General features: G+C 52.1%; 1 protein-coding gene across 5 annotated transcripts in view; it reads right to left on the minus strand.

Annotated features, from left to right (window-relative positions):
• LOC137433876 (5'-AMP-activated protein kinase subunit gamma-2) overlaps positions 1-18,998 on the minus strand; it is a 216,020-nt gene that overhangs the window by 154,319 nt on the left and 42,703 nt on the right. Inside the window, exon 1 of one of the 5 annotated variants that reach the window (XM_078785989.1) lies at positions 13,750-13,883. The exons of 3 other annotated variants lie outside the window; for them this stretch is intronic. The gene's annotated coding sequence lies outside the window, so the exon portion shown is untranslated. Of the gene's footprint in view, positions 1-13,749; positions 13,884-18,998 lie in introns of those variants that run through there. One more of the 5 variants, XM_068126308.2, reaches the window with a different exon arrangement.

The following is an 18,998-nucleotide window of genomic DNA, read 5'->3' on the forward strand; positions in this document are numbered from 1 at the left end:
AAATACATTTGTGCAAAATAATTGTTTGAATTATGATTGGTTTAATTTAAACCATGACAAAACGGCAACTCAGGTACAGTCATTTATCTATACTAGGGCATGCCCGTACTATATATATAGGGCATGCCCGTACTATATATATATCTAAAATTATATCCCCCCCCCCCTCTATTTACATGAAATGGTTTGGTCCAAAGCGAACGGCTTGCGAGTACGGTGACAATCCCCCCCCTCTATTTACATGAAATGGTTTGGTCCAAAGCGAACGGCTTGCGAGTACGGTGACAATCCCCCCCCCTCTATTTACATGAAATGGTTTGGTCCAAAGCGAACGGCTTGCGGAGTTTGGTAAAGAAATCGCCATAGCGTGCACAAACGCGCAGGAAAGCGAAAGAATCGCAAATTAGTTTTAATTAGTTTTAAAACATAGTTTAACGCCAACATAGTTTGCCAACGTGAAATAAATGAATACGCTCTCAAATGTGCCGTCCGAGGCAGAGTCTGTTCGCCACGTTCGGCACACGTGATAGCTCGCTGCTCTCTGATTGGTTGAATCGTTTTTTGGACATAGCTCGGTAACTACTTGTCCGATTAATTTCAAACCTTGAAAAGGCACATCCTCGGGTCCCCAGCAATATACCTGGCAAGTTGCAAGTATATCGGACCCGTGGTTGTCGAGAAACAGCGGTCACAGACAAACAAACAAACACACACACAGACACACAGACACACACACACACACACACACACACACACACACACACACACACACACACAGAGATTACTGGAATTATAGATAGATATCGACACATCTGGGCAGTGTCTGTGTTGTCACTTAACGACTCCCTCAAACTTTTGTTTCCGTGGTTGTGGTGTTTTTAATAACGTTGTGGTGGTTTTGAATCACGTGGTGGTGAGGTATTTTGAATTATGTGGTGGTGAGGTGTTTTAATATCACATGGTGGTGAGGTGTTTTTAAATCACATGGTGGTGAGGTGTTTTGAATTAGGTGGTGGTGAGGTATTTATAATTACGTGGTGGTGGGGTGTTTTGAATTAGTTGGTGATAAGGTGTTTTGAATTATGTGGTGGTGAGGTGTTTTGAATTACTTGGTGGTGAGGTGTTTTTAATTTCGTGGCTGTGAGGTGTTTTTATTACGTGTTTTATGGCTGTGAGGTGTTTTTATTATGTGTTTTATGGCTGTGGGGTTTAATTTTGTGGTGGTGAGGTGTTTTTATTACGTGTTTTATGGCTGTGGGGTGTTTTTAATTTTGTGGTGGCGAGGTGTTTTTATTACGTGTTTTTATGGCTGTGAGGTGTTTTTATTAAGTGTTTTATGGCTGTGAGGTGTTTTATTTTCGTGGTGGTGAGGTGTTTTTTATTACGTGTTTTATGGCTGTGAGGTGTTTTTATTACGTGTTTTTATGGCTGTGAGGTGTTTTTATTACGTGTTTTATGGCTGTGAGGTGTTTTTATTATTATGTGTTTTATGGCTGTGAGGTGTTTGTATTACGTGTTTTCTGGCTGTGAGGTGTTTTTAATTTCGTTGTGGTGAGGTGTTTTTATTACGTGTTTTATGGCTGTGAGGTGTTTTTATTACGTGCTTGATGGCTGTGAGGTGTTTTCAATTTCGTGGTGGTGAGGTGTTTTTATTACGTGTTTTATGGTGGTGAGGTGTTTTGAATTACTTGGTGGTGAGGTATTTTGAATTACGTGGTGGTGAGGTGTTTTGAATTACGTGGTGGTGTGGTGTAATCGTCCCAAACTTCCAGTCTGCACCTACCCCTCCCCTATGTATGTGCTGAGGGGTTCTTTCTTGAAAAAAAAACATTCAACCTAAATCTTCAACCTAAATTGCCTATAAAAATGTAATATCACAAACACAACAAATACATTTGTGCAAAGTAATTGTTTGTATTATGATTGGTGAAAATCATGACAACACAGCAACTCAGGTACAGTCATTAGCCTCAGCTAAAATAAGCCCGTTCCTCAGTGCCGACGCTTGGTGAGGCGAGCGCAGCGAGCCGAGCCAAGCTAGTATACATATATATATATATATATATACATGCACGAGAATATATATATATGTATATATATATATATATATATATATATATATATATATATATATATATATATATATATATATATAACTATATATATATATATATATATATATATATATATATATATATATATATATATATATATACTGTATATATATATATATATATATATATATATATATATATATATATATATATATATATATGTATATATATATACATATATATATACGTATATATATATATATATATATATATATATATATATATATATATATATATATATATATATATATATATTGTTACGGACCGCGGATAAGATGTTGTTTGGCCGAGCGGATGGCACCGCGGCCCTAACAGTTACCCTGACTAACCCGATTCCCGGACGTTGGCCGAATCGCGCCACAGATATTCAATGGGGAAAAGACTAAAGCGAAGGATGTGAAGAAGAAGAAAGACAAAGGGTAAGGAATACAAATATAATTTATTTACTATATACAGGACCAAAAAAACCAAGGAGAAGGAAAGATAATAAAATAATATACATGAAGAACTCAGAGACACAGTGCAATGCTAGCTTACCTACAGTCTTAATTAATACCCTGGGACAGAACAAACAAAAGACAGACTCACGCGGGGAATGATGACAGGAATGGCAGGAGCTGGATGGCTGGAGGGGGAGGAAGGTCCAGCTGGAACCGCAGCACGGTCGGGTCGGGGATGAGCAGCCGCCGCCCTCTCTCGATCGGCGCGTTTAGCAGCCGCCGTTCCTTCGCGGCCTCGCTCGAAACTGCCATCAAGGCCCCGAAGCTGCTGGGGCTGAAGCTGAGGTGGCTGAAACTGCTGTGGCTGAAGCTGCGGTGGCTGAAACTGCTGTGGCTGAAGCTGCGGTGGCTGAAGCTGCTCTTTCAGGGATCCCTTACTCATCTCTTTTCTCAACTCAACTCTCCTCTGGGCGTCGGGGCCGTGGGTTATATAGGCCACACCCTCGAACCTTCGCGAACCTCCCCGAGCGTTCTCTCTCCGCCCTCTCAAGCCAAACCCCTTGTACTTGGTTGGTTGTTCGGGGCTGGCTCACTCCTCCCCTCTATGACGATGGGCGGGCACGCCCTTCTTCCCCGAGCTGACCACGCCTAATGGCGGCAATTGTAGTTGGCAATGCGAATGGCAATGACGCAGTTGGAAATGGAGGTTTTGGGAATGGGAATGAAAGGGAATCTATCTTATTTCACTTGGTGCAATGGAGTATTTCAATTAATGGAAGACACAGCCTTACACTAATACACATAATAAGGATATAACTGTCAAAAACGATATATCGTGTCCTGCATGTATGTTTTATGGACTAACTACGGGAACACCCTTTGACCTTTATACAACCACAACCGGAGGGAGGAGGGGTGATATTTTACAACAACCTTTTACAACAACATTTTACCACAACAATAAAAAAACAACGTTCTCATATCCACAACAATATATATATATATATATATATATATATATATATATATATATATATATATATATATATATATATATATATATATATATATAAACTATCTATAATTCCATTAATCTCTGTGTGTATGTGTGTATGTGTGTTTGTATGTGTGTATGTGTGTATGTTTGTCTGTGACCGCTGTTTCTCGACAACTACCGGTCCGATATACTTGAAACTTGCCAGGTATATTGCTGGGGACCCGAGGATGTGCCTTTTCAAGGTTTGAAATTAATCGGACAAGTAGTTACCGAGCTATGGCGATTTCTTTACCAAACACCGCAAGCCGTTCGCTTTGGACCAAACCATTTCATGTAAATAGAGGGGGGGGTTCTGTGGTCGTTGCGAATGGACCAAACCATTCATGTAAATAGAGGGGGGGGTTCTGTGGTCGTTACTGCCACGTGGTTTCAAAGTTTTTTTTTGTTGTTGTTGTTTGCACGCATGTTTTTTTGCACCCACGTACGGGCACGCCCTAGGATGTTTACACACACACACCCCTACACAAATTTTTTTTTTTTTTTTTTTTGGCAAGGAACGGGCACCCACGTACGGGCACGTCCTAGCTTATATATAGTACGGGCATGCCCTAGTATATACAATATACATATATATATATATATATATATATATATATTGTTGCGAATATGGAATTTGACCTCCATATCCGCTTGTAAATATTCCCCTATCTTCTCCGATACTCCCCAACTCTCCCCTTACCCCATTCCCTAGTCCCATTGTCTGTAAACAACACCCATTAGAGCCGATCTTCCCCTTCATTCCCCCATTAAATGTCGTGCCCAGGTCCCCCGCACCACACGTAGACAATTATAGGACATCTTGCTAGTTATTCTTAATCTATGTCAGTTAAGGACTTGTTTCCATTAATTATGACTCTTCGTTGCACCAGAATGTGATGATATGGCACCAGTAGGAGTTTAGGACCTTCCCATACCTCCCCGCATCTCTTCCCATCATCTCAAGCTCCAACAACAACCACAACAACAGCGGCTTTGCGTCCTCACTCCGGCTCGGTTGGCCGCCATTGAACATGTGCTCGACGGGGTTACCCAGAAGGGGGCTCCCTGTCGGCCCCTCGTCAAGGGCGGAGCCGGTAACCCCCGCACCCAATGAGAAGCCATGGGCCGATGCCATATGGGGCGGAGCTAACGAGCGAGGGCGTGACTCCCCGCCGGATATACGCGGCCCCGCGCCGGACGTGACGTCAGATGCGCCCCGAGCTTGGAAGGACAAGACGCCACCCTCCCGAGCGCTGAGCGACCTCCCCGGCATCTCCACCAAAGTCGCGACCCACGAGCGCTGAGCGACCTCCCCGGCATCTCCACCAAAGTCGCGACCCACGAGCGCTGAGCGACCTCCCCGCATCTGCTGGACACCAACGTACGCGATTCTGTCCCTGAGCCAGGTGCACCTGAGCCATCGACTGCCGCTTTCCTGGCCATCAAACCCCGTGTGAGTGAGCCTTGTCCCGTTTATCTGTGGTCTGTCTAGGGTTAATATAAGAGTGTGTTTAAGTGCCCACCTTCCTATGTTTCCCTCTTGTCCCTGTAATCTAACCTTTTTCCGTACGAATATACTTGAAAATCGAAACCCTGGTGTCGTATTGTGTCATTATAGCCCAGCCGGGTGTCTTCTCTTTCCTATTGAGCCAGCGTAGCGCGATTAGTTAACATTCGGGCACAATCGGGTAACTTGTACGGATACGGCGGCCATCCCGCTCGGCCCACCATACCATCAAAGTCGTATCTGTAACAATTGGTGTCGGGAGTGAGATTCGAGGCCCGACCAAATTTTGAAAAAAAAAACGAATAGAGGAAAAAAAAAAATTTGGTCAAAATTTGGAGCGGCCGAAATTTGTTTTGTTTTACGAAACTCGAACTTTGCAAGTCGCGCTATGGCGGATCAAGACGGCTGGGGTCCGGTAGGGGAGAGTGAGGTAGGGTCGATCCAGGACCAAAATGAGGGACAGGAGGAGAGCGAAGCAGTGAGGGCGGCAGGTTCGCAAAATAGCGCCGTCACGCACGAAGTAGCGGGCGCGCAAAATGGCGCGCTCGCTCACGTGGTTGAAGGGTCCCAAAATAGCGGCGCCGCGGAGGGCGAGCCTGCGGTGGCGGCTGGGGACGCTGGGCAAACCGGGTTTGACCTCAGATTATTCTTGACCCAACTGAATGCAAAAATGGATAGGATGGAGGGCCAAATGAGGGTTGATAGTGGGCGAATAGAGGGCCAAATGGGGGTAATGGGGAACCGGATGGATGCTCAGGGTGAGCGATTAGAGGGCCAAATGGGGGTAATGAGGGACGAAGCGAGGGGTACTGGTGAGGGGTTAGACAAGAAATTTGGGAAGTTAGACAATAATTTTGAGGAGTTAGACAAGAAATTTGGGAAGTTAGACAATAATTTTGAGGAGTTAGACAAGAAATTTGGGAAGTTAGACAATAATTTTGAGGGGTTAGACAACGGGATAAAAGAGGTGAGAAATGGGTTAATGGGGGTAGAAAACAGAATGGCCGCTCAAGAGAATCAAATGGAAGGGATGCAAAAAGGGTTAGAGGGGTTAGAAAACAGTATGGAAGGCAAATTGAGGGACATGAGGGACCAAGCGGAAAGGGAAGTTAAACAAATGGAGCAGCAGATAGAGGGGGTCAGAATGGGGGTAGAAACCAAACTGGATGCTCACAGGGAGGAAATGGAGCAGATGAGGGTGGCATCTGGGCAGGAGATGCAAGTGATGGGAGAGGAGATCAGAAGAGGAGTGAGTGAGGAGGTCGGAGGAGTGCGCGAGGAGGTGAGGCACTGTAAGGAGCGCATGGAGAAAGAGGTGAGAAAGGGGACTGTAAAATTGCAAGGGGGCATAGAGGACCTGACGCAGGAGGTGGAGCAGCTGACGGTGGGACAGACGGAGTTAGTGGAGCAGGTTCAAAGGAACACTGCGGTATTAGGAGGTTTAAAAGCGACACAAAACGACATAAAAAACGACTTGATAGCGACAAAGAGGGAATGTCAGATGGTACGTGAGGGACTGACAACGAGGTTGGACGAGGTGATAGAGGTAATGGAGACGAAGGACCGGCAGGTGAGGACGCACATGGAAACGGTCAAGGTAGCCTTGGAGGACGAGCTTGAGGAGACGTACCGGGGAATAAAAGAGGTGAAGCACAAATTAGAAGAAGTGGAAGAAGGGATGAGCGAAATTAAGAAGCGACGGAGAGGGGATAAGAAAGAGATAAAAGAGGAGATAAAAGAATTGGTCCAAAGTCTGTGTTTGGATCGTGATGATGTGCTCATTAACCGGATGAGGGATTCGCAGGTGATGGAGGAGAAGCGAAGAGGAAGAGGACCCGGTGTAAGTGGTGACCAATATGGTCGTGCGTATGATGCGCCAGGGGATTTAAGAAGCTTGGGGATTGGTTTGGATCCGGGTGTTCGTGAAAGGCCGTTGGTGAGGTGTGTGACAGGTCTGGTGTGCGAAAGAGGAGGTGTGCGAGAAAGTCCGACTCTGGGGTGTGTGAGGAAAAAGTGCACGCCGAGGAGTGAGTGTGCCGTCAAGAGTGAGTTGGTCGAAGCGCGTGTGCGAGGGGGCCCAGGGAAGCGCGGTGTGGTGAGTGTTACAGAGGGTGTGACGGGAGAGTGTGCGCGAGAAAGGTGTGTGACGGACAGGTGCATGAGGAAAGAGTGCGCTGTCAGAAGTAAGGAAGAGTGTCCACCTGTGGTGAGTGTTACAGAGGGTGTAACGGGAGAGTGTGCGCGAGAAAGGTGTGTGACGGACAGGTGCATGAGGAAAGAGTGCGCTGTCAGAAGTAAGGAAGAGTGTCCACCTGTGGTGAGTGTTACAGAGGGTGTAACGGGAGAGTGTGCGCGAGAAAGGTGTGTGACGGACAGGTGCATGGGGAAAGAGTGTGCTGTCAAGAGTAAGGGTGAGTGCGTTGTCACGAGTGGAGGTGAAAGTAGTGAGAGTGACATGGAGCGTGAGTTAGTTGTGACAGGTGAGCGAGGATGTACACCTGGGATGGAAGGATGCACACCTGGAATGGTAGAGCGTGAGTGGGAATGCACGCTGGAGTTGGTGGTGAGGCACGTGGTTGGGTGTGCGAATGAGAGCACACCTGTGATTGTCACAGAGGAGGTGACCGAGGAGGGGGTGCGAAGCGGTGTATTGGTGAGGTGTGCGACCAACGAATGTGTGCCAAAGTGTTCGGTGGTCAGGTGTGTGACCAAGGCTGTGAGTGGAATGGGTGTACCTGGGTGCGTAAGGAAAGGTAGCATGGGCACGGCTGGATGTGTGAGCAAGGAACGGGCTGCGGGGTGTAAGCGTCCAGGTGAAGCATCGACGTTAGATGGGGTAGAGTTTAGAACGACTTATAGCCGAATCGGGCCCTCGGTGCGTGCTGGGCCTCGCTTTGAACGGCCGCGTCTGTGCTCCACTAGGCGGAGCGGGCGGCCCGAGAGAAAGAGTCGTCATGGCGACCACTTTTTGGTGAGACGTGCCGGCAGGTCGAGATCGGGGCATTGGATGGCTCCGTGCCGAGATGGTGCGTGGGATCTCGGCCCGGGTAAACCTCCTTCCCTGCACCGAATGCGGGACGCACCCAGCCGCTGGCACAAAACAACCAGCATCCATTGCTTGGCTTTACGAAGCCGGGCTTTGGACAGGGATTGGCGCACCGAGAGGTATTAGTGAGTAGACTGGGTGATGAGGTTAGTGTTTTGGACCCAAAATTAGAGAAAAACAAAATTTGATGATTGGCAAGGGATTGGCAGTAGTGATTGGCAGATGATGGGCAGTGATTGGCAAATTTTTAATTTGTTGAAATTTGACGTGCAAAATTGATAGTGAGAGACCCCCGATGTGGTGGGATGGCAAATCCACCACCCTTCCCATGGGGGGGCAAAGGAGCAATAGTTTATGGGGTGTATGGCAGTGAAAACTAGCCCGGGTGGGTTAGGATATATCGTGTGTAGGGCCCTAGAAGAGATTGACATTAGGTAACGTTAAGTTTAGTTAGTGACTGATACCTGTAGCGGGGACGCAGGTAGATTAGTGTGGATGATAATGACGAGGGAGCGCAATAGTTTAAAGGGACGACTGGGAAGCGCAAGTTTCAGAAGGGAGTAGTTAGCTGAGATGATGCCGTGTGTGTGAGGATGGAACAGGTGTGATTGCACAGGTGTGCAATTGGACAGGTGTGTGGAGCAGTGTATGAGTAGTGAGTGTGTGGATCAGCGCGAATGCGCTTGGGGAGAGAAGGGTGCAGGTGGCACCAGGTGTGATTGCACAGGGGTGCAACTGGACAGGTGTGTGGAGCAGTGTATGAGTAGTGAGTGTGTGGATCAGCGCGAATGCGCTTGGGGAGAGAAGGGTGCAGGTGGCACCAGGTGTGAGAGCACAGGTGTGCAGGTACAGGTGTGTGGAGAGAGTTGGAGTGAGTGGTACGGAGTGGTGTGCATGGTGCGAAGGTGTGGATGGGGGAAGAGTGGACCCCTTTCACGAGCACCCGGGGCGGGTAGTGTAAGTGTTAGGTAGAGGGTGCAGGTAAATTGTGGTTGGATATTGGCATTTGTGGTGCGGTTGCAGAATGGTGTTGTGAATGGGTGCATTAGTGTTGTGGAAATGGCTGGGCGTGTAGCCTGTTAGTGTGTGTAGTTGGTTGGGCACTCCACCACTGTGAGGATGTCGGCCAGGTGAGGCCGCAGGTGGGCTCTGGGAGCCGGTAGTTGTGAGTGGGTGCCTGAGGATCCCGGGTGTGGATCGGGCAGCCCAGTGCCAGAGAGGGCACGGAGTGGGGAGAGAGCCAGAGGGCCTTCCCCAGGTAGTTAGGTTAGGGTGAGGAGCAGGTAAGCTCGGAGGCAACTGCAGTGGTGGAGGTGTGCAGGTGGGTAGACCCACTGGGAGAGGTACACGCCGCAGCCCAGAAATTGTGCGAGGGCACCGGGAGATGAATCGGGGGAGTGAGACCCCAAATTGAAGAGCACCACAGTTTGGCCAATGGGAATTGGTTTTTAGAACCCATAGTGTAAGAGGGCCAATGGTTTGGCCGGAGAAAGCCCCCGGGTAGTGTAAAGTTGTTAAAGTCATTTAGGAGATAGTTAGGATTGATGAACCTGTCGCACCATACGCAGCCACTTACCTGTGGTGATGATGATGACTCCACACCTGTGTTTTCTTTGTTTGTGTTGCAGAAATGAGAATTGCTGTTGGATTTGTGAGACGCATCACGACGTGGATGAGACATTGGGGTGATTCCATCTCTCCCTCCCTAGGAGGGACTGATGATGAATTGGTGATGGCAAATTTTGATGTTGAGTTGAAAATGGCAAATTTTGATGGGAGTTGAAAATGGCAAATTTGATTGGTTAGGAGGGAGAGAAGACGAATTTGGTATGTGGGAGGAACGGGGAAGACAGTAGGGATGTTTGTGGATTTGTAAAGTAGATGTTTATGGGTAGTGTTGTGTTTTGTTGATACAGTAAGGGGTAAGGGAGGGGCCATGTAGGTTACCTGGTGGGGGGGGCGTACGGTAGGAACGTACCTGTCTCACCTGGTTCCCATGTGCCCCCAGTGTGCATCACCTTGCATTGCGTGCACTTTTGCGCCCTTACCACCTTGCTCACTTGTCTTGTTTTTGTCTCCCACCTCCGAGGATCTGGCTTTGGGGTAGAGAGAGAGGAGAGAGAGGTGCTGGCGACGCAGTTGTGGGCCTGCACTTTCGCTGTTCGCTGCCTGGATCGGTACACCATATGGACCGCAATGTTTGTGGCCACCCACAATGGACCGCAGTTCGTTTGCGGCCAAGCACCACCCGGGGATGGACCTATGGGTCAACGTGGCACCTATGCCATACAGGTGAACCACTTATAATTAACACCACCAAGTGCACCACAAGAAGAGCAAGAGACACCTGCAGGGTTAGGGGTTGTTGAAGTTATTTTTAATCATTGAACAATGGTGACCAACCGATTGGTGGTGGGGTGGTGCTTTTGATGCTGGGAAAGGGTGCTCTGCACGTTATTAAAGGCCGTCGGCCACAGAGCACTCGTGGGTTGGTGTATCGATGTTGGCAAGCGCGCTCTCTCTATGCATAACATCTGCATGTGTTCCTCCAAAGACAGGTCCTGGATCGTAGTGTAAATAGCAGCGTAGTCTTGTAAATAATGCTCCCTACCGGCTGTATGTTTAGTTTGAGAATTCTTTCCGGATTCGGTTATCCTGTGGGTGTGTTTCTGAGAGGAGAAGGGTGCAACGTCGCAGGGGGACATATTTACTCATTTGTGAATATCTGTAAAACTGTCGCACTCAGGGTAGAGTTAATAGTAGAGGGAACTACATTGCGTGCCACACTAAAGTAGGTAAAAATTTATCGGGTCGGGACGCCCCGAGGGTAGAGAAGGGTGCAATGTTGCGAATATGGAATTTGACCTCCATATCCGCTTGTAAATATTCCCCTATCTTCTCCGATACTCCCCAACTCTCCCCTTACCCCATTCCCTAGTCCCATTGTCTGTAAACAACACCCATTAGAGCCGATCTTCCCCTTCATTCCCCCATTAAATGTCGTGCCCAGGTCCCCCGCACCACACGTAGACAATTATAGGACATCTTGCTAGTTATTCTTAATCTATGTCAGTTAAGGACTTGTTTCCATTAATTATGACTCTTCGTTGCACCAGAATGTGATGATATGGCACCAGTAGGAGTTTAGGACCTTCCCATACCTCCCCGCATCTCTTCCCATCATCTCAAGCTCCAACAACAACCACAACAACAGCGGCTTTGCGTCCTCACTCCGGCTCGGTTGGCCGCCATTGAACATGTGCTCGACGGGGTTACCCAGAAGGGGGCTCCCTGTCGGCCCCTCGTCAAGGGCGGAGCCGGTAACCCCCGCACCCAATGAGAAGCCATGGGCCGATGCCATATGGGGCGGAGCTAACGAGCGAGGGCGTGACTCCCCGCCGGATATACGCGGCCCCGCGCCGGACGTGACGTCAGATGCGCCCCGAGCTTGGAAGGACAAGACGCCACCCTCCCGAGCGCTGAGCGACCTCCCCGGCATCTCCACCAAAGTCGCGACCCACGAGCGCTGAGCGACCTCCCCGGCATCTCCACCAAAGTCGCGACCCACGAGCGCTGAGCGACCTCCCCGCATCTGCTGGACACCAACGTACGCGATTCTGTCCCTGAGCCAGGTGCACCTGAGCCATCGACTGCCGCTTTCCTGGCCATCAAACCCCGTGTGAGTGAGCCTTGTCCCGTTTATCTGTGGTCTGTCTAGGGTTAATATAAGAGTGTGTTTAAGTGCCCACCTTCCTATGTTTCCCTCTTGTCCCTGTAATCTAACCTTTTTCCGTACGAATATACTTGAAAATCGAAACCCTGGTGTCGTATTGTGTCATTATAGCCCAGCCGGGTGTCTTCTCTTTCCTATTGAGCCAGCGTAGCGCGATTAGTTAACATTCGGGCACAATCGGGTAACTTGTACGGATACGGCGGCCATCCCGCTCGGCCCACCATACCATCAAAGTCGTATCTGTAACAATATATATATATATATATATATATATATATATACTACATAGCCAAAAGTATGCGGACACCCCCTTCTAATTAGTGGATTCGGCTATTTCAGCCACACCCATTGCTGACAGGTATATATAATCAAACACACAGCCATGCAATCTCCATAGACAAACATTGGCAGTAGAATGGGCCATACTGAAGAGCTCAGTAACGTTCAATGTGGCACCGTCATAGGATGCCGCCTTTCCAACAAGTCAGTTCATCAAATTTCTGCCCTGCTAGAGCTGCCCTGGTCAACTGTAAGTGCCGTTATTGTGAAGTGGAAATGCCTCGGAGCAACAACAGCTCAGCCGCGAAGTAGTAGGCCCCACAAGCTCACAGAATGGCACCGCCGAGTGCTGAAGCACGTAGCACATAAAAATTGTCTGTCCTCGGTTGCAACACTCACTACCGAGTTCCAAACTGCCTCTGGAAGCAACGTCAGCACAACTGTTCGTCGGGGGCTTCATGAAATGGGTTTCCATGGCTGAGCAGCCGCACACAAGCCAAAAGATCAACATGCGCAATGCCAAGCATCGGCTGGAGTGGTGTAAAGCTCGCCGCCATTGGACTCTGGAACAGTGGAAACGCGTTCTCTGGAGTGATGAATCACGCTTCACCATCTGGCAGTCATTCAACGCATCTGGGTTTGGCGGATGCCAGGAGAACACGACCTGCCCGAATGCATAGTGCCAACTGCAAAGTTTGGTGGAGGAGAAATAATGGTCTGGGGCTGTTTTTCATGGTTCGGGCTAGGCCCCTTAGGGTCCAGTGAAGGGAAATCTAAACGCTACAACATACAACGACATTCTAGACGATTGTGTGCTTCCAATTTTGTGGTAACAGTTTGGGGAAAGCTCTTTCCTGTTTCAGTATGACAATGTCCCCGTGCACAAAGCGAGGCCCATACACAAATGGTTTGTCGAGATCAGTGTGGAAGAACTTCACTGGCCTGCACAGAGCCCTGACCTCAACCACATCAAACACATTTGGGATGAATTGGAACGCCGACTGTGAGCAAGACCTAATCGCCCAACATCAGTGTACGACCTCACTAATGCTCTCGATGCTGAATGGAAGCAAATTACCGCAGCAATGTTCCAACAACTAGTGGAAAGCCTTCCCAGAAGAGTGGAGGCTTTTATAGCAGCAAAGGGGGGACCAACTCCATATTAATGCCCATGATTTTGGAATGAGATGTTCGATGTTCGGGTGTCCACATACTTTTGGTCATGTAGTATATATGTTTGTATGTATGTATGTATGTATATGTATGTATATATATATTTTATATATACTCTCCTGTGTGAGTGTGTATGTTTGTCTGGGGTCGTAGAGTAAGACTGCTTAAGGCATATATATATTTATATATATACATACATACATATATACACACACACACACACACACACACACACACACACACACACACACACACACACACACACACACACACACACAGAAACTGCATGTGCAGCAAAGCCATCAACAGCAAATGTAAGGATTGTGTGCAAGGTTCATAAAAGGTTGAACATGTGCAAAGGCACGGAGGCCGTGTTACCCAGTTATTAGTTACATATTCGTGCCCGTGCAACTGGTTTTACCAAAAGCAGCGCGAAATAATCATCGGGAATACGCCTCAAAGTCGTCTGTAGAGAGAGGAAGAAGTTGCGATGAAGAGACTGCCAGAGGACGGGGAAGAAATAATAATAATAATAATAATAATCATAATAAAAAGAAGTAAATGAAGAATAAAATGACGATTTGGCACATTAATGAAATTTAAATGTCTTATTTACAGGAATATTACCGAACCTATCTTAATAACTGTTTAACAAACAAAACAACACAGTCGTCGAGCATCACGGTGTGTTACAGCCGAGCAACTTCAATATTATGATACACCTTAAATAGCAATCCAGGGTCAGCAGAAAGAAAAGTTTCTAAACTAATGGCGAAAGCCAAAATAAGGATATGGGTACAAGTGGAAACCTAAACCGTCTGACTATATTATTTTAAATACGCGAATAGAGAACGTACCTTTGAAATGTTCTTCCTCTTCGTTAAAAGAACCACAGAAGAAATTATGTTAGTAAGTAATATAGAACTAACCGTTAGTTAGTAATATAGAACGACAATCACAATGCTGTGGGGTAGCATCATTGCTTGAGGGTGCGGCTGTGCCGCTGACACTGACAGGGCTGCCGAGTGGAGACTGCCGAGAGCCAGAATGTGCCCCGGGGAAATACTGTCTCGGGCCCCTTTCAAAAAAATGTTGCTTTTAATCAACCGATAACGACGGAGGTTTCCATATTTTCGTCAGAACAAGCACATGTCATGGTTAAAGGAAATTGGGGTGTTATTCATTTATTAGCAGGAGTACCCAGCGACGCCCGATGATGTGCTGGCTGTTGGCAATTTGAAGAAATCAATTTGTTAGGTGCCGAAAACACTCCCCTACCTGCACCCAAAAAGGAAATTTTATATTTAATATGATATTACGCACACAAATACACACACATATATAAACATACACACACATATATAAACATACACATAAAGCGCGGCGTTACGCGCGCTGCTTGTGAGCAAGGAGGAAGCGGACAAGCGGTAACATATAAACGTCTTTAATGTAAGAGCACACTGTAACACTGTACTGTTCCGGGCTGGGCGCCCGGTGTATATCATGAGGCCACGCCTACCCCTGGTGCGTGGCCACCGCCCACTTGGTGCGCGGAATGATGTCACCACGCCAGTGGGCTTTTGTGTCCGCCACACGCGCCCCCCCCCCCCCCAGAATTCCCGCGCACCTGGAGGGCCAGTTTGCGGGGCAGACGAATGACCCGGCCGAAGCGCCCCCTGGCGATCGGCGGCGTCCGGGGTGCAGGGATGCCAGGTGGGATGCCCCTGGCTGCCCCTGGGATGGGTGCAGGACCGGGGGGCGGCGTGGCGGCGGAGCTGGGCGGTGCCGGGGGTCCGCCCGCAGGAGGGCGGCCCCGACGTGGGGGTCGGGCCACTGGCGGTGGATGATCCACATCGAGGTGGGCCGGCTTGAGGCGGTCTACCGAAACGCGGTCAGGAGTACCGCCGATGTCCAGGGTGAAGTGCTTCGCCCCGGTCTCCAGCACGCGGAAAGGCCCGTCGTACGGGGGCCGCAGTGGTGTCCGATGGGCATCGTGGCGGACGAAGACGTACTCCGCCGTGCGAAGCTCCGGGGCGACGTGCGTCGGTGGGTGCCCGTGGCATGCCGTTAGCACCGGGGCGAACCTCTGGGCGGTCTCTTGCAGAGCGGAGCGCTGCTGTGCCGCGGACCATGGTGCCGTGGAGTCGGGGAGGAACTCGTCCGGCACCCGCAGCGGTTGCCCGAAGACCAACTCCGCCGCGGATGCGCGCAGGTCCTCCTTGGGCGCCGTCCGGAGGCCCAGCAGGACCCAGGGGAGCCTGTTGACCCAGCCGCCGTCGCGGAGGGTGGCCCGGAGCGCGGCCTTCAATGAGCGGTGAAATCGCTCACACAGGCCGTTAGCCTGGGGGTGGTAGGCCGTGGTTCGGTGCAGCCGGACCCCGAGCCCCTGCGCAACCGCCCCCCAGAGCTCCGAGGTGAACTGGGGGCCGCGGTCGGATGAGATGTCTGAGGGGGCGCCGAACCGGGCGACCCAGGTGGCGATGAAAGCCTGCGCGACATCGGCCGCCATTGTCGACGCCAAGGGCACGGCCTCCGGCCACCGGGTGGTGCGGTCCACCATGGTGAGGACGTAGGTGAAACCCCGCGAGGGGGGCAGAGGTCCCACCAGGTCCACGTGGACGTGGTCAAACCGGCGTTCCGGCACCGTGAACGGGGCCAACGGGGCCTGGGTGTGCCGGTGCACCTTGGCGCGCTGGCACGCGAGGCACGTCCTGGCCCAGCGGCGGACGGCCTTCCGGAGGCCATGCCAGACGAACTTGTCGGCGATCAGCCTTTGGGAGGCCCTCGCGCCCGGGTGGGACAGGCCGTGGATGGCGTCAAACACCTGGCGCTGCCAGCCCGCCGGCACGATGGGGCGAGGACGCCCGAGGGAGACGTCGCACAAGAGGGCCGCGCCCGCGCCGTCGAACGGCACCTCGGTGACGCGGAGGCCCGTGACGGCGGTCCACAAGGCCTGGACGTCGGGGTCAGAGGCCTGGTCCGCTGCCATCCGGGCATAGTCGATGCCGAGCTGGACTGCGTGGGCGACGGCCCGGGAAAGGCAATCCGCCACCGGGTTGTCCTTCCCCGCGACGTGCTGGATGTCCGTCGTGTACTCGGACACGGCCGAGAGGTGACGCTGCTGCCGGGCCGACCACGGCTCGGTGACCTTGCCCATCGCGAAGATCAGCGGCTTGTGGTCGACGAAGGCAGTGAACGCACGGCCCTCGAGCAGATGGCGGAAGTGTCTGACCGCCAAGTGAAGTCCGAGCAACTCGCGGTCGAAGGTACTGTAACGGCGTTCGGGCGGGCGAAGCTGCCGGCTAAAGAACGCCAGCGGTTGCCAAGCTCCACGCACCCATTGCTCGTGCACCGCGCCCACCGCGTAGTCCGAGGCATCGGTGGTGAGGGCGATCGGTGCATCGGGCGCCGGGTGCGCGAGCATGGTGGCGTTAGCCAAGGCGAGCTTCGCGCCCGTGAACGCCGTGTCCATCTGCTTGGTCCAGGTAACGTCGCCTTTGCCCGGCTTACCTCGGAGAGCTTCGTGCAGGGGGCGCAGGAGCTGGGCGATACGGGGCAGGAACCGATGGAAAAGTTCACCATGCCCAGGAACTCCTGCAGCCCTCTGATCGTGCGGGGGCGCGGAAACCCCTTCACCGCCTCCACCTTGGCCGTCAGGGGGACGGCTCCGTGCCTGGTGACACGGTGCCCCAGAAAATCGATTGTGGCGGCGCCGAACCGGCACTTTGCGGGGTTCACAATCAGGCCATGCTGGCCCAGGCGTTCGAAGAGCGTGCGGAGGTGGCGTAGGTGCTCTTCGCGGGACGCGCTGGCGACGAGGATATCGTCCAGGTAGACGTAGACAAAGTCCAAGTCGCGCAGGACGCTGTCCATCAGTCGCTGGAACGCCTGAGCCGCATTCTTCAGACCGAAGGGCATGCGCAGGAACTCGAAGAGTCCGAATGGCGTGATGACCGCCGTCTTCGGGACGTCCTCCGGCCTGACGGGGACCTGATGGTAGCCGCGTATGAGGTCCACCTTCGAGAAGAAGGACCTGCCCGCCAAACGGGCAGAAAAGTCCTGAATATGGGGGACGGGGTAGCGATCGGGAGTCGTGGCGTCATTGAGACGGCGATAGTCCCCGCACGGTCGCCATCCCCCGCCGGGCTTCGGCACGATGTGCAGCGGCGACGCCCAAGCGCTCTCTGAGCGCCGAACGATGCCGAGTCGCTCCAGGGTAGCGAACCCCGCTTTTGCCACCGCCAGCTTCGTCGGCTCGAGGCGGCGTGCCCGGGCGTAGACCGGTGGCCCGACGGTGGGGATGTGATGGGCCACCCCGTGCTTGACGGCCCCCGCCGAGAAGGTGGGCCGCGTGAGGGCCGGGAAGCCGGCGAGGAGGCGGGTGAATGCGTCCGCTGCCGGAAGCGTACAGACCAACGTGGCCGGAACCGAATCGTTCGGCAAGCCGCTTGGCAAGCCGCCCGTTGAGCTGGGCAACGCACAAGCGAGCGAGCTGAACGTCTTGGCCTGGAGCAGCCGTCTGCGCTTGACGTCGACCAGGAGCCCATTAGCGCACAGGAAGTCCGCGCCAAGCAGTGCCATGGGCACGTCGGCGGTGACGAACGTCCATCGGAAAACCTGCCCTCCAAACCGCAGAGAGAGGCAGCGTTTTCCGTACGTACGGATGGGCGTCCCGTTCGCGGCAAGCAGCGCGGGGCCACCACCCGCGGCGTGCTTGTCTGACGTGCCGGCGGGAATGACACTCACCTGCGCTCCCGTGTTGCACAGGTAACGGCGCCCGGAGAAGGTGTCCGTTATGAACAGCAGGCTGCTCGAACGGCCGGCGCTCATCGCCACTATTGAGCGCCGGCCCGGGCGTTTCCCGACCCGTTGAAGGAGCACGGCGGATGACACCGCCGAGCTTCGTGGCCGAACTTGGCGTGGAACCAGCACCAGGTGGTGGAGCTGGAGGAGCGTGGCTGGCTCCGCCCGGCCGGTGGAGTTGGCGGGTTTCCCCGTGGTGGTGGTTTTCGCCGCGGCGGTGGGCGGGGCGTGGCGGCGCTCACGAGGCGCGTATCAGCATGCTGCTGAACATCAGCGTGCTGTAGAAGCTGATGCTGTGGAACATGCTGCTGAACATCAGCGTCGAGGGCCGTGACGGCCACGCCGACGCTCGCCCGCGTGTCCGAAGCGGCGAAGTACCTGTCCGCCTCGGCTGCCAATGCTCGGGGTTCCGTTCGCTCGGTCCCGGCCAACGCGAGGCGAACCTGCGCTGGAAGTTGGCGCCGGAAAAGCGCCCGGAATAGCAAACCGGGGGCTTCGTCGCCCAACAGTGACAGCATATGGTCCATTCGGACCGACGGGCGCGTCTCACCGAGCTCGGGGAGATCCAGGAGGCGGTCGGCCCGTGCGTCGTCCGTGAGGCCGAACGTGGCTAGGAGTAGCCGCTTGAGTGCCTCATACTTGTGGCCGTCCGGTGGGTGGCGAAGGACGGACACAACTCGAGCGGCCGTGCCGGGCCCGAGGGAGGCGACGACATGGCAGTAGCGCAGGTCGTCGTTGGTGAGGCGCCGAAGCTGAAATTGGGCTTCGGCTTGAACGAACCAGACTTCGGCCTGGGCCTCCCAAAATTCGGGAAGTTTAATCGCCATTGCCTTGTCGTTGGCCATTGCAATGGCGTCGTGTTCGGAA

Source organism: Myxine glutinosa, chromosome 10 (genome assembly GCF_964187855.1).
Source record: "Myxine glutinosa chromosome 10, kmMyxGlut1.1, whole genome shotgun sequence".
In the NCBI taxonomy this organism is placed as follows: Eukaryota; Metazoa; Chordata; class Myxini; order Myxiniformes; family Myxinidae; genus Myxine; species Myxine glutinosa.